The following is a 14,651-nucleotide window of genomic DNA, read 5'->3' on the forward strand; positions in this document are numbered from 1 at the left end:
TCATTTGTAGTTCATACACAGTAAATATAAGGGCCTAGTAATTCCAGGAAATTGGCTGTGTAATATCTTTCCTCTTTACTCATATGTTAGAGTCTAAACCATTAAGAGAAGCACATCCAGCTGCTACTCCAGGTAGCTCACACTAAGCTCAAGTAGCACAGGAGCTGTAAATCTCCAGGAAACAGGCTTACTGGAATACAGGCAGAGCAAAGGCACACTGGATGTAAAAGATTGTGAGAAAATCACTCCCTGGATGGATTCTGCCAACAGCTGCAGGCATTCCAAGCTCGGCCCAGTTCTGGGGCTTGGTTCAGTGCCCAGTGTGAACACAAAGGCTAACACAAAATCCTCAGGGGGTTCCATAAGAGCTGTGCATTTTCCTTTCCTTCTGTAAGGAAATGCTGATACCTGAAGTATTTTAACAAGCCTTCTGGGCAAAAGTCAGCAAACCATAACTCCATTTATTTATTTTTTTAAATATTTCAGTCAAGGTGAAGTTTTCAAACCAGCATGTTTTACCAGAAGGAATCAGAAAATGTAGCACATCTTCTTGAGAAGATGAAGACTTTTCTGAGGGCATCACATAGTTGGATTTAAACCTTTGTTTTCTCCATCCATATGAACAACACTATTTTTCCTTCCTATATGATTTATAGCAGTCTCTTCACGGTCTTCATGGATCATTAGAAAGTGCAATAGCATTTAGTAAATGTTTTTTATAAAGCCTGATATGCCAAATAATTTCACCATACTCAGGATATCAAAATAAACAGTCTTAGGCAGGTGTTATGATTTTTTTAATAATTTTTTAATCTCAATACTAAAACAGTAGAACCATTTACTTTATAAATTTCAAAAATCACTTCTTTTCATGACAGATTATCTCTTCACGGATTTCCAGTAACTATTCCTTTTCTTAAGCTGTTAATCATTCGGTCTTTATATTGTACACCTTCTCTGGGTACATTTAACAATAAAATGTGAGCATTGCATCTACTCTTTGCTTAATAAAAAGGAAAAGAAAAAGCAAAATCATAGTGAGTAAGCTCTTTTCAAAGACAGAGGTTTGAAGAAAAAAGCCATATTTGAACATTTACAATTACAATATCTGATCGTTTTGGAAAGTGTGTTGGAACATACCCACATATATGAGAAATGTGTTGGAGGAAAGAATTACAAATGAACACCTGAAGCATATGAATCTCTTTGTACTTGTAGACCTACTCTCCAAAACTAAGTCCAAAAAGTTAGCAGCTATTAAAATATAAAGATGTGCATTATTAGTGTACTTACCGATTAATATTTAGAAGGTACATTAATGATAGGACATATGGTATCAGTGCTATTTACCATGATGAAATATTCTTTATCTTCCTGAGAAGCTAGATCAACCAATAGCAGTGGTCTAGCAAAAATGTACACGGATTATATAGAAAAAATAGAGATTTGATGAAAATTGGTTCTTTCATCAAAGCTCAGCCATATAAGAAATGCATCTCCATCTCATGAATCAATCCTGTGAAAATTTGCAGTCTATGATATTGAATTTCGCACTGGTACTAAAAAAAAAACAACGGAAAAAAAAAATGAAGTCAATAAGAATAGAGTGGAAATTAATCTTGATTTATCAGTAAACCTTTTAGTGTTCTTTAGGGAGCTCCTTGCTGTTATGTGAAGTCTGAAAGTCAAAAAATAGATTTATGTTCCATTTAATTTGTCATCAGAATTCCAGAAAGTTATTTACTAACTTTTTAAAAATATGGAAAATTGAAGATTGGCTAGGAACCTAACAGTCTCTGCATCAGAAGTAACTGCATTTTTTTATGTTTATCAAGGTTAACCATAATAGATTAGAAAGTTCAATCATGCCATGATGATAATTTTTTCAAAAAATAAAATTTGAAGATAACACAAGCATATGACCCTTGCAAATGCAAGAAAATGTTTAATAAAATTTTTTCAAAGGTGGCCTGCAGAGCGTAATACATTTCAAAGAATTGACACAGGCTTGGGCTGTAGGATGGGGAAGCAAACCTTGAGGAATACACTAGACACTGCAGAAAGTACTGATCATGAACACACCAATATGTCTGACAACATAAGACATGAACTGGCTTTGATCTTATAAGGAAGCAGGGAAAGTAATAAATACATCATAAGGAAATGTGATGGGGGAAATCACTGATAATATAAGTTTTTGCCCTTTAAGCTCTTAAGAAAACCCAAACAGGACAGGACAGTAAACAATTCAGCCCTTTCAGTGCATCAGTGCTTCCTCACTCATGATCCTCTTCAGTCATAGTGATCTAATATGTGTAAGCAGGTCTGTGGCATTTGACTTGGTGTTAAACTTCCCTACATTTTAGTACTGCAAAGAAACAGAAGGAGGTTTGGAAGGTTCTTGTGTTACCTACAGGTAAAGGAGACTGGAAGAGCAAAGATCATCCCTGGCACAGCTTTAGTGCTGTGGTAAGTGTGACTGAGAAATGAGACTGAGAAAAGGACTGAAGATCCTCTATGGGCATAACTGGCTTTAAAACAGTTGCTGAAAAAATGTTTAAAAAAAAAAAAAAAGGGAAAAAAGAGAGAAAGAAAATAAAGGGAGAAAAAAAAAGAAAATTAATTTTAAAAAAATGAAGAAAAAACACAGAGAAAACCAGAGGAAAAGCAAGGCTGTGTGCCTTCTGGCAGAAGAGATGAAATTAAGGATGTGGGAAAGGCAGAACTAGCTCTAGCTAAAAGTTGGTAAGCAATCTTTTATTCAGGAAACCTAATGCATGAAAGCAATGTCTTCACCATTTCTCTGTGGATATATTTCTCAGCCTATGCTCCATGGATTTTTTGTAGCAACTGACAAAATAGTTCTGAGGATCTATCCTAGTGTAGTAGCAGTTCAGCAGTAATTCAGTAGAACCAAGACATTAAAGAGAGACTTTGCTGCAAAGAGTGGAACACACCAATATACCTGATTTTTTCAGGTGTATTCACTAAAACACCTGGATCTTTTTCTTTCTCCTAGGACAAACCACAAGAATTAAGATGCACCACTTGCATGACTACATATTATCCTACCTCACTGAATATGCAAACAAGTGACTGCACTTTGTGCCCATGGGTTCAACATACTGTTCCACACATTCCCTGCTCTGAAATCACAATAATTCATTTTTCTTGCCTTTTTTTTCTTTTCAAAATGATCATCATTATTTGCACCTGATCTTCTCACAAATCTTAAATATTAAAATACCAGTGAGAGCTAACTAAGTGAATATATTGTTATTTTACAAACTGGAAACTGTGGCTGGCAGATCCAAAACCATCCACAGAACCATCACCTTTAACGCAGAACTACAGTTTATGTTCATCATTCTCTTTGGGGGAAACACCAAACACCACTCAATCATAGAAGGAAGAGAAAATCCATACAGTGCATTTTTATCAGTTTTTAGGCAGAATAGAACAAAGTTTTTTAGTTTCTCTCAGTCTTTACTTTTAAGTGTTTAAATGTGAAGATTATGTCACAGAGATAATGGTGGCAGATACAGCAAAGAGCAAGGTGTCACGCTTGGTATGTAAAGGTAGACTCCAAAAGCAGGATTTGATTGCTATCAACAGGATAAGGAGGGGAAAAAAGGAAAGAGGAATAGACAACTATTGTGTTTCAGCAGTTTTTAACCTTGTTAGGAGCAAACACGTTTCAGGTGAAGATCTGTACACAACAGAACGAAATTCCATTAATTTTCTCTCCGTCGGTAGGATTTAGAACTGGAGTCCAACTCCATAGTTTTTAAAAAGCATCCCAGCTTCAAGGGAATTGAAGATGCACCACAAAAGAAATTTTCTTCAAGTAAAATCAAAACCATAGGAAGAAACCTTGCAAAACTTTAATTCACAGTAAATGAAATTGAAAATAAACACTAAAGAAAATGAGACAAACTTCCACTGATTTCAGAAAACTTTGAATTTAGATCTCTTAAAACAAAATATTTTGAAATGAACAAATTAAATGAAAATTGAGGAACCAGATTTTCAAGTTAGAAAGCAAACCTGTGACTGTTCTCACTTTGAGCTTAGGCTGAACTATTTTTCATGATGTGCGAGATCTTAATTTATCTGAGTATCTACTACATTTTGTCACTGTCTGGATGGAGAGTATAGTTATTGATTACCTTGCCAGAAGAGTCAAGATAATGAAAATTAAAATTCCCATATAACAGATCTATTCAAATTAACCTGTTGGATGAGAAGCAACATCAAGATCATGGTTTGCAAAAGCCAGAAATGTCCCTTGAAGTGACTTAGAATAAATAGTTGTACAGTATACCATCTGTGGCCTGAGGAAAAGACAGTAGTAAAAGACAACAGACATCTCTTGAATTCACTAGAGTTAGAAGCAAGCTCCTAAAAATTAATACTATATCCTTTGAGGCAAGAGTTATAAGCTAGAGAGGATAACTCCTATTTTTGTATGTAAGATTAAAATAGTGCTTCTCTCCCAGATCCTAAATAAAGTCAAAAATGTTTAAAGAAAAATTTCTCCTTGGTAACCAACTCACTATAAAACTGAGCTATAAAAGAAAGATTATGGTATTTGGGGCTATGGTAACATGTAAAAAGTACATTGCTGTTTCTGCTCCCTATGAAAATATCACTGATTACAGAAACAGGATAGTGGTTAGACAGAATCAGAAATAAAGACAAAGAAATTTAAGTCACAGAGGAACAGAAGAAATATATAGGGGAAAAAAAAACCAAAAACCTACAACACAACTCCACAGTCATGGAGCAAAATTAAATAAAGCACAAAATAAACTATCAAGGGAAAGCAGTTTGAAGTCTAAGCAACAGAGGTTTTTTTTTCCTGTAGCCAAACAACTGGGGAATTGTGCACCAAAAATGCACTCATGGTTCTTTTTTTTACCTCTGAATGCAGCTACTGGTTCAAATATCAGATAAATTTCAACCAAAGCATCTCTGTTAAGACTATCAATATTGCACAGAGACTATATTTACACAGCCCATAATTTTGCTTATTAACATGATAGGGCAACTCTTTGAATCAAAGTCACATTTCTGCCTCATTGAATAAAGTCTTAACTACTGCTACTAACTACTAAAATGCTACTAACATGTACATAAGATGTATCTGGTGCATAATTAGATTTATTAAGATGAGCTCACTCAAAATTCTGCATTTATATTTTTATATTTATCAAGGGCTGAAAAGTAGAAATTAATATCTTCCCATATACCTTCTAATACTAATCCAAATATTATAAACTCCTGTGTGAATTAGGTCAGGTTTGTAGCAGCAGAGACTTTCAGAGCCATTCAATGCAACACTTACAAACTGTGCTGATAGAAGAGACAAGAGAAATTTCTTCATCCTAACTCAGTATGGCAAAACAAAACTTGGGCAAAATGTAAAGAAGATCTTGCCAGGAAGACAACTCAGATGACCACACTGGCAGAAGCCACCAACGCTCACGATGTCTTAAAGCATGGGTCTGCAGATTTTACAGCCACGTGCTCTCTGTACAGACATACTCACCATGTCAGCAAGTAATAAAAAGTTAGGAATTACAAGAAGCAACATGAAAGTTATGAATTGTCTTAAAAGCGAAAATTCCTCTTCACAATTATCACTTCATTATTGTGCAGGTACTACTTTATCATCTGCATAACTACATAAGCAGACTTTTGTGGCAACAAAATGCTTTTCAGTATCAGTAACTACTTTGGTATGTTATTACAACACATTATTAGACAAAAGTGTAGAATGAAGACAAGATCTACTGAAACCAGTAAGTTCCAGGTTTGGAAGCATGTCTGATGTTTGATACCATAATTAAGGCCTTCTAGCTGTTCAATCGGTAAAGTCTAAACTTAAAAAGCAAATAATAAAATTCATTATTTCCTTTCCTCTGTTGAAAAATCTTCAATACTAGTTTGCTCACAATTTCTGAGGCACAACTATTTATTCAATATTTAAGGATATGTGGCAAATAAGAAATGTGAGCCATTCTAAATTTTGCATTAGATGGAGTATCATGTCTGGGGAAAGAGTATAAAATTTAGGATGAATAGTTCACATCTGTCATTGCTTACAAGAATATTGATACTAGTTGGCAACTTGAACTTATATAAAGTATTATCCAGAAGATTTAGTTCCAAGAGAGGTATTTCAGCTACAGTATCTGTTGCCTAATTGTAAGTTCATTTAGTCAGCTCTAAATAATAATCCAATAAACAAGTACCCATTCAAATATCATAAATAACAGTTGAAAAGGAAGACTAATGAAGGGAATTTAAATGTTTATGAAAGCCATCACAGACACTTTGCATTCAAATAGATATGTATATGATATCAGACACAGACACAACACATTTACAAGGGGATGTAATGACCCTTTGCATAAAAACACTGTGAATATAACTCTACACAAGTCAAGAGCAAATATGTCATCAGTCCAGAGGAATTTGTTCCTCTGATAAATAGTACCATACTTCACTATTAGCAGCTCATTTCCAAGCTGCAACACACTTCTGCAAAAGCTGCAGAATAGAGGAAGGAAAAATAATCTAGAAAGCAAGGCGGAAATCAGTAATCTGCCAGGGATGTGAAAACATAGTTTTCCTGATCATTAACCTCCCCATTTATTAGGGCATGTATTTCATAACAGCAGTACATACATGCTTCAAAAAGCAACATCATCAAATTCTGAAAGCCCATATTGGTTATGCCTCTACACAATTCATGAAAACATCTACTGTGTGTATGTGGAGAGTCACATAGGCACACTAATTGAGCTATTTGCTCTAGTAGTGCATGTTTGGGAGTTTTCCATTTCAATGTTACCAATCAATTACCCACAGCAACACAATTAAAGGCCTCCTATTTAAATGCAAGAAGCAGACTAAATTTCATCCCATGTTACAAGAAAATTGACCTTTTAGAAACTCAAGGAAGGTCTTCTCTGGGTTTTACACTAAGGTCATTAAAAGTAAGCACAGTCAAACTTCAAAGGATGTGTCAGTTCCCTCTTCATGAATATACTCCCAATTCAAATCTATCTTTTTATATAAGCTTTAAATTTTAAGTCACTCTATTGTCACCGAGGTTATTTTGTTTGACTGCTAAGGAGATGGCCTATATTAAAGTTCAGCTATCTTTAACTGCAGAAACCTCCCCTGGGATTAGCCCTGAACAAGCCCCTATTCAAATGTTATTCAGTAGAATTGCTAGCCATCAGTCCAGGCAACAAGAAGTATCCTGCCTGGCAGCTGCTTGTTTTCATAATGCCAAAACCAATATGTAGTTTGTCACTGGATCTAAAATAAGAAAAAATTGTTGCTGCTTTCAAGCTTAAATATTTCTAAAACTATTGAACAAATAGTTAAAAGTAGTTAAAAGTTGTTCTTTATGCAACATTGCCCTCTTTGCAGAGTCTTGCATACTTATAGCAGAGCTAATGAGTGTTCTTCTCTCCAGAAGACTGACACCAACAGGAAGGGGGGTCAGAGTGGCAAATCAAATGCATGGATAAAAAAAATAAACAGAGATGATTTCTGACTGTAGAAAGTCAAAGTATATACACAGAAAGCATTACAGCACAACAGGAAACATAAGGGTACACTCCACTTTCTAAAGGGATATTCAGAAACTGGAAAAGAAATTAGGGAATGCAGCTGAAACTAAAGTCCATTATAGCTACTATTAATATAAATTCCTCTAATGCTTCAGTAATCACTCCAATATATATATTTTTAATACTCCATTAAACACATTGTGAAAAAATTTTGAAATATATAATCTTAGCATTGGCTAAAGATTCTTCATCTCCATTTTAAAAGTATCCAGAGAAGTAGAAAATGAAAAGGGGATTAAATAGTTCAAAGACATTTAGTTCCAGGCTTTTGAAATTTTGGGACCACTAACAGCAGAGAAAAATGACAAGTGTCCCTGAAATCTGGGGGAGATTACTGCCTATAATGCAGTTTGCAAACTTAAGAGTTTGTCAAATGCAATCCAAGATGTCAATTTCATACATCGCATCTGAGCTACACACAGCACCTCTTCATCAGCACATTGTCTCTGTGCTCCATTATTTTTTATTCATTAAGTACTGACTTGTGTGCCATGTCATTTACCACATTCAGATACCATGTCATCCCATAAAGGGACTGATTCAATATTGACACAGAGGGACAAATTTCCATCTACAAATCACCAAAGATCTATTTGCTTTAAAAAGACTAATGAGTGATGGAGAGAACTGTTAGTAAAGAGACAAGATATAAGCTTTTAATGCAGTCAGCCATTTAGTCCTCTGAAAGTATAATTACAAAATTAATATGGACTCCTCTACATAAGCATGAAAACTCTGAGGTCATATAGGTTATAATGCAGCCAAGATTTAGCTTATAGCTCTTGAAGCATCACTATGCCACCATGAAGTCATTAAAGTCTGGTTTGTTTTTTTTTTAAACATAGCTGTGTTCAAATAATTTCATCATTTCCCTATCTAGAATGTTATTGCTGTTTTCTCAGTAGCCTGGATGTCTTCCTTGAAGACATAAATGTCAAAAGTCCTCCAACTGCAGCAGTTGTTTTTGCTCTTAGAGTTCACAGTAGCACTACTTTCTTCACATGTAGCTTCCTGCTTCTGTTTTGAAATAAAAGATGTTGATGTTAAAAAAAACCAGCAACCAAACCAAAAAAAAAACCCAAAACTGCATCTTTTTTTCTGTGCAGAGTACTTGGCCTTCACTTTTCCCTCACCTTTACTTTCTGCAATCAACTCAGTTAGATACTTCCAGATTTCCAATAAACTCCTGTCTGTTCACCCGTGCACTCAACTCCATTCGTTACGACTACCGCTTACCTGCTGCCTTCACGTTTCCTTCTTGCCTCTGGTCACAACTGCTGCAAAGATCAGCCTCCTCTGGCCCCTTTTCTTGTTGTTATTAAAAAAAATCACACAAACAATGGCAGAAGTAGTGCTGAAAATGAAGATGAAAAGCATCTGATAGCTGAAAGCAAGGTCAGAAGGAATTGCTTTTCTAACATCCCAACTGGGTCCTCCCTTAGGAGGCAGAAATCTTCAGTCCTTATCAACTCAACAAACAACAGAACACTAAGAAAATGTTTTCATGGATTTATCTGGGAAGCACTTTAGTTCTATGAATGACATTTCTGGCTTCTCAATCTACACCTTCTATCTCTTACAGTAAAACATACTGCATTGGAAACAGGAGCACCAGAGTTAGCTGTCAAGTCCATTTTTGGAATAAGCCAGTTCTTTTTCACTCTTCCTTAGTTATAATTGTGTACTCTGCACTATTTTTTGAAAGTCTTTCCAAGACAAAAGACACGAGTTAAGCTTTTGAATAAGCTGTAAAGTAGTAGATATTAATAAATTCCTACAATTTCTCATAAAGATAAAATCTTATCTAACATGGACACTCTCTGTACCCTTCAAGAACTGTGTGAATTTTGAATATCAACTCTTGTTGATTTTCACGCACAATTCAATTCACTTCTTTTAAGTACATAATACAAATACCCTTTTTTTCCATAATCATGGAAGCTAGGTTGGTTTGAATATAAAAATTACCTTTTTCTTTTAAATTTTCATATAATTACCAAAAAAATATTATGATTGGGAATTATACCATGCATCTTTCACATAAAGGTAATACCTATTCTTTTGACTTTACACTGAAAAATGGAGTGTGTAAAATCCACAGCTATCATTAGTTTTTCAATATGTTCTTTTTATTCTGCTGTTTTAAGCCACCACAATTATGATGTCTAAAGAAAAGCTAATGCAGTTATTGGAACACAAAAATAAAATAACAGCCCAAAACATAGATACTCTTTGCTCTTACAGTTCAGAAGTCACATGAGCTATATGAACACACAGTTGCTAAAGAGGTATAAAAGAGAAATCACTGAAGAGTTTATTTTAAACTTAGGCCCATTTGTTGTCTCAGCCACACATATCCCAGTTTTTCCCATAAGACAGAGTCAGCTAATTAAATCATTGCCTGGTACAGTACTGCTGTATTGATACTTATTATCTGCTGCTCTTTGCAGATAATTTGACTTCTGTAAAAGCATAGGCAGGGTCAGTACCTATTTTGTCTGAAAACAAAACAGTACTTTTACTCAGGGGGCAGGTGGAACAAAAGACTAATTTTTATATAATTTTTAATTTTGAGAACTGGTGCTGCCTGAAGGTTATGGGGCCCTGAGTGCTACTGTTGCTGTATTTAGAGAGCTTGACAGAACTGCCCATTCTTAAGGCTTGGTGTTGCTGATGTGGAATTCTTCTGCTCCACTGGAACATTTGCAGCTCTGGTCCTAAAGGACTTTTTTAAAATTCAAATCTTATCTGAAGATTATTTTTTTATGTCACATCACTGAAATTTTGCAACACCTTTTTTGTCTATTAGAAATGTTCTGTAATCTTCATTGGCATCGTTGGATATCTGTCACTTTAGACTTTCAGATTCCAAGAACAGATTTCTCAGTACCTTCTACAGCTATTTTAGCCTCAGCTGAACTAAAGTACTAAAAATGGTAACACTTTGTCCTTGAATGAGCCTGTGATGGATATTGTAGGTAGATGCTCCCAAAGAGGAAATTGCATAGTTTAGGTCAAACCAAAGCCTTTTCTGGTCCTTTCAGCCTCAAGCAGAGGAACCACAACTATGTGGAGACACTGACTATAACTATTACAAAGAGATATTATTGTTGCTTTGCTATTTGCTTGACAGTGTCATAGAAACTACTATCCTCAGCATTAATTTGTTCTGACCACATGTTCTGCTGGTAGAAAAACTATAACCTAATTTCCCTTCACCTGAGAAATAACTATATTCCATTTTATTCTCATTTGCATTTTCCCCTTTTCTTGTTTCTAAAAAAAAGTAAGAGAGTAGCTTTGTATTGCTTGGAATTTGACAAAGATGAAAGACAGCACTTCCCTTTCAAAGGTGTAATTATCTCCATCTTTTGTTACTCACTCCTACTTAATAAAATCCAACTTTGCTCCCCAAAGGCAAATTTGACTCTCAAATACCTTCCAAGATTCAGAAAAAAACCAACACAATGTACACTGCAATGGTCTCCTAGTTCTGTAATGGTTTCCCAGTTCACAAAAGAGTGAATGGCTTTTCACTGTTTGGAACCAAAGGAAAAAGCTTGAAGTTATGAAAAAGTACTGATTTTGCCACGGTTGTTTTCCATGACTTCAGTCTTCTAAAAGGTGAAAACCTTTAGTCAAGGCTAAATTTTAGCACTCCTCTTAAGATTCACTACCATCACAGTAATATAAAATGTACTTTTTAAAAATGATGATTTTTTTCCAACTGGCTACACATATCAGCTCCATATGGATGTTGTTTTTCTGTAGGATATTTTGAACTGCTCAAGTGATGGAGCCAGAGTTGGCTAAAAACAAAAGCTGGCAGAAGAAATATAGTGTAGTAGTTGCCACTGAACTCTTCACTATGCTGACTCTTTCAAAAAGTGACATATTCTGAAAGGAGTCTCTGGATCAGACTTTGAACTATCTGACTTTTCTGTGCAAGGACTATGCTTTTCATACAATTTCCAACAATGTACAGAAGAGAACAAAAAGAATTTTATGCTCTTGCACAAACCAACAGAAGTCAGTCTTCCTCTCACACACACACTGATATGTTAAACTCTAAGCATCAGTGAGCTGACCACTACTTTAAACAGAGATTTCAGAATCAGAACTACAGAGTTCAGCATTTCTTAGCATAAAAAAATCACTTCAATGTACTCTGGAGAAATTGAAACCTTCAGAAGATAGAGCTAGGATTCCCCCTAATGGAGAAAATGTAGACTTTCCACATATTCCCCATTTTAGCTTTAAATCACCAGGGAATATTATCGATATTTTTAATGTATTAGGAGTAGCAGCAGTCTTATTAGCATTGTTAAGAGCTGCTGAAAATAGCCATTACTAAGCTTAAAGAGAAGTGACTGCAGGAAAAAAAAAATCAGGAAAAAAAGCAGCATGTTTTATTTGTCATGAAGTCAGAAAAATTAAAATATGACTAAAACGTGACTAAATTAAGAACTGGCCATAGCAAAGAATTAAACCTGCTCTCCTGGCCTCATATTACTTATTATTACAGTGATCAGAGAACTTCTTAAGGACCCACTGGACATAATTTTGATTTCCTAATGCTGCACTAAGGTGATACCTCATGCCCACAGCATGGTCTGCAATGTAGGTTGGACCATTTGCTACCATCCCATAAGATGGTTCCAGCTAGAAAACTAGAATCCAGGTAAGGTCTCCAGAATTTAAACTGCATATATTACCAGATATGAAACTACATTTTTTGTGCTTAAATTTCATGTTCTATTTATTTGTGGCTGTTTATTTAGACTATCTTCTTATTGAAAATTCAAAGCTGAACCACTGATTGCTTTGGGGTAAAAAAAAACTTTACACTTCATTTTGGAAAGCTATTTGCTAATGTACTTACATAAAGTATTTTTCAGATTTTACAAGCAAGTTTTTCACTATGTAGACTTTCTTGAAACCAGCTCTACCTACAGAATAATTCCCCTGAGTAGTACCAGGTTATCATGTAACCCTGTGTAAAGTCAAGCCAGACCTTAGAAGCACTGCATCTGTTAGGGTTTTAAAACCATAACAAGAACAAAAGTATTCAAGACTTACTCCCATAAATGAGACTGCAAATTTTTGACAATGTTCAATTTTGTTCTTTCACCTAATACGGTCAAAGTATGATAGCAAAAATATTTTTATGAAGAAAAAGATAGTAACCTTGTTACTTCAGTCAATAAGGCATTTTTTGTTTTTTGTGGAAATGCCATTTATTAGCCATAGCTACATTTTTTTTGTCATTTGTGTCTGTATAGAAAAAAGGATGTTTTAATTAAAAACAACTACCCGAGGGACTCTTCTTCTTTTTCTTCCTGTGAATGAGAAACATGATTCCTTTGAATAAAAGCGTAGGGGCACAGGGAAGCTAGTTGATATAATGAGACCCTGTTAGATTCATATATTCTTCCAAAGCATGCTAAAGAAGTGATAAAAAGCCAAGTTTTAGTGACCTAAACCGAAAATCTGTAGTTTTAATATCCAATAACACTGAAAATAACAGGCTTACTCCTGAAAATATGATGACTTATGGTTGTGCCATTTTCTCACTAACCATTCTTTCTACCTTAAAATATAAAATAAATGTAAGAAAAAATTTCCAAGGTTATCACATGTTTTGCAGAAAAGCTACTCAAGCTGTGTCTTTCCCAGAATGCTAAAGATATTTCAAAGGAGTGCATGTAAAACAGGGAAACTATTATGTCTGCACAACTATAGAAGGACCTGCTTAGTCAGAGATGCACAAATTTAAGTTATCTTACTCCCCAAGAATTTGTCCTTGACACTAAACCTGTCTGGAAACAGAATCTATTGGACCCCCTAGCCATTTTTTATTAATTGCTTTTGAATAAAATAATATTTTGAGTTTGATTCTTCCCAGATCAGTTACAGGGATTGATGCAAGCTGAAAAAGCAGAGCACATCCTCCCCTCAGAAAAACCACAGCTAATGGGATAGTCTGGTGGACTCCACAGATTTATATTTCACAGGTGAAATTTAATGCCTGCAGGCAGGTATGTGGAAATGTATAAATACAGCTCCAGGGAAAAGATAATTTAATATAAGATAGACTAATTTTAAAATCTTTAAGTCAAACACATGTGTAATCTAAAGAATATTTACATTTTGATTCTGATTCATGGCATGAGCCCAGTTACAATCCTATTCTCAACACAATTTTTTTTTAATGGAAGGAATTTCATCCTTTTCTCTTTTCTCTCACCACAGAAAGTAAAAATTTGCAAAGCTGTATGTAAAGAAATCTACAAGGTCATCAGAAAAAAATTCCTGCAGTCCATGAAATTTCTCAATAGCAGAGCAGGTAGAGTAAGATAATTAATTTTTATCTTTGCTAGCTTATGATTCTTGCATTGATTCACAGTCAAAGATTTTTCTCAAAAAAACGAACTTATCAAAAGCATAAAGAAGAAATGATAGTAAGTATCTGTGAAAATAAAAAACAGCATTAAAGACACACAGGAAAAATTAGAGGAAAATCGAAGCAATTATTATGCTATGTTGTTTTGCCCTGACATCAAAAAAATTGCTTAACAAATGGAATGGAGAAAACCATAAAATTCACATTTGCATTCTCATTAATCCTTGTTATTCTGCAGATTAAAAAAAATGGTTGAAAGATTAGTATATTGGAAAGTCAGCTTTCTCTGTAGACATGAATTCATCATCTAGCACAACGCTATGGATTATTATTCAATTGGATGATTTAAAGGCTAAAGCAAATATTGTTTTTCATTATTACATCCTACATACCTTTGTTCTGGGGAGTTAATTTGTCTGAAATTGAGTCATTTAATTTGAGGCAAAGCAAAAGAGGTGAGACCCCTCCTTTGACTTTTGGAATTCACGTTCAGATTGCAGAGACATCCCACCTGGTATCATGGGACAGCCAGGGAAATGATGTGTGCCTCAATAGCTGTTGATGCTCAACTTCAGTTATCAATGAGATCTTCAGTGTTG

The sequence above is a fragment of the Pseudopodoces humilis genome, chromosome 6, assembly GCF_049639895.1.
Source record: "Pseudopodoces humilis isolate 2021_Gansu_Grassland_sample_001 chromosome 6, ASM4963989v1, whole genome shotgun sequence".
Classification (NCBI taxonomy): Eukaryota; Metazoa; Chordata; class Aves; order Passeriformes; family Paridae; genus Pseudopodoces; species Pseudopodoces humilis.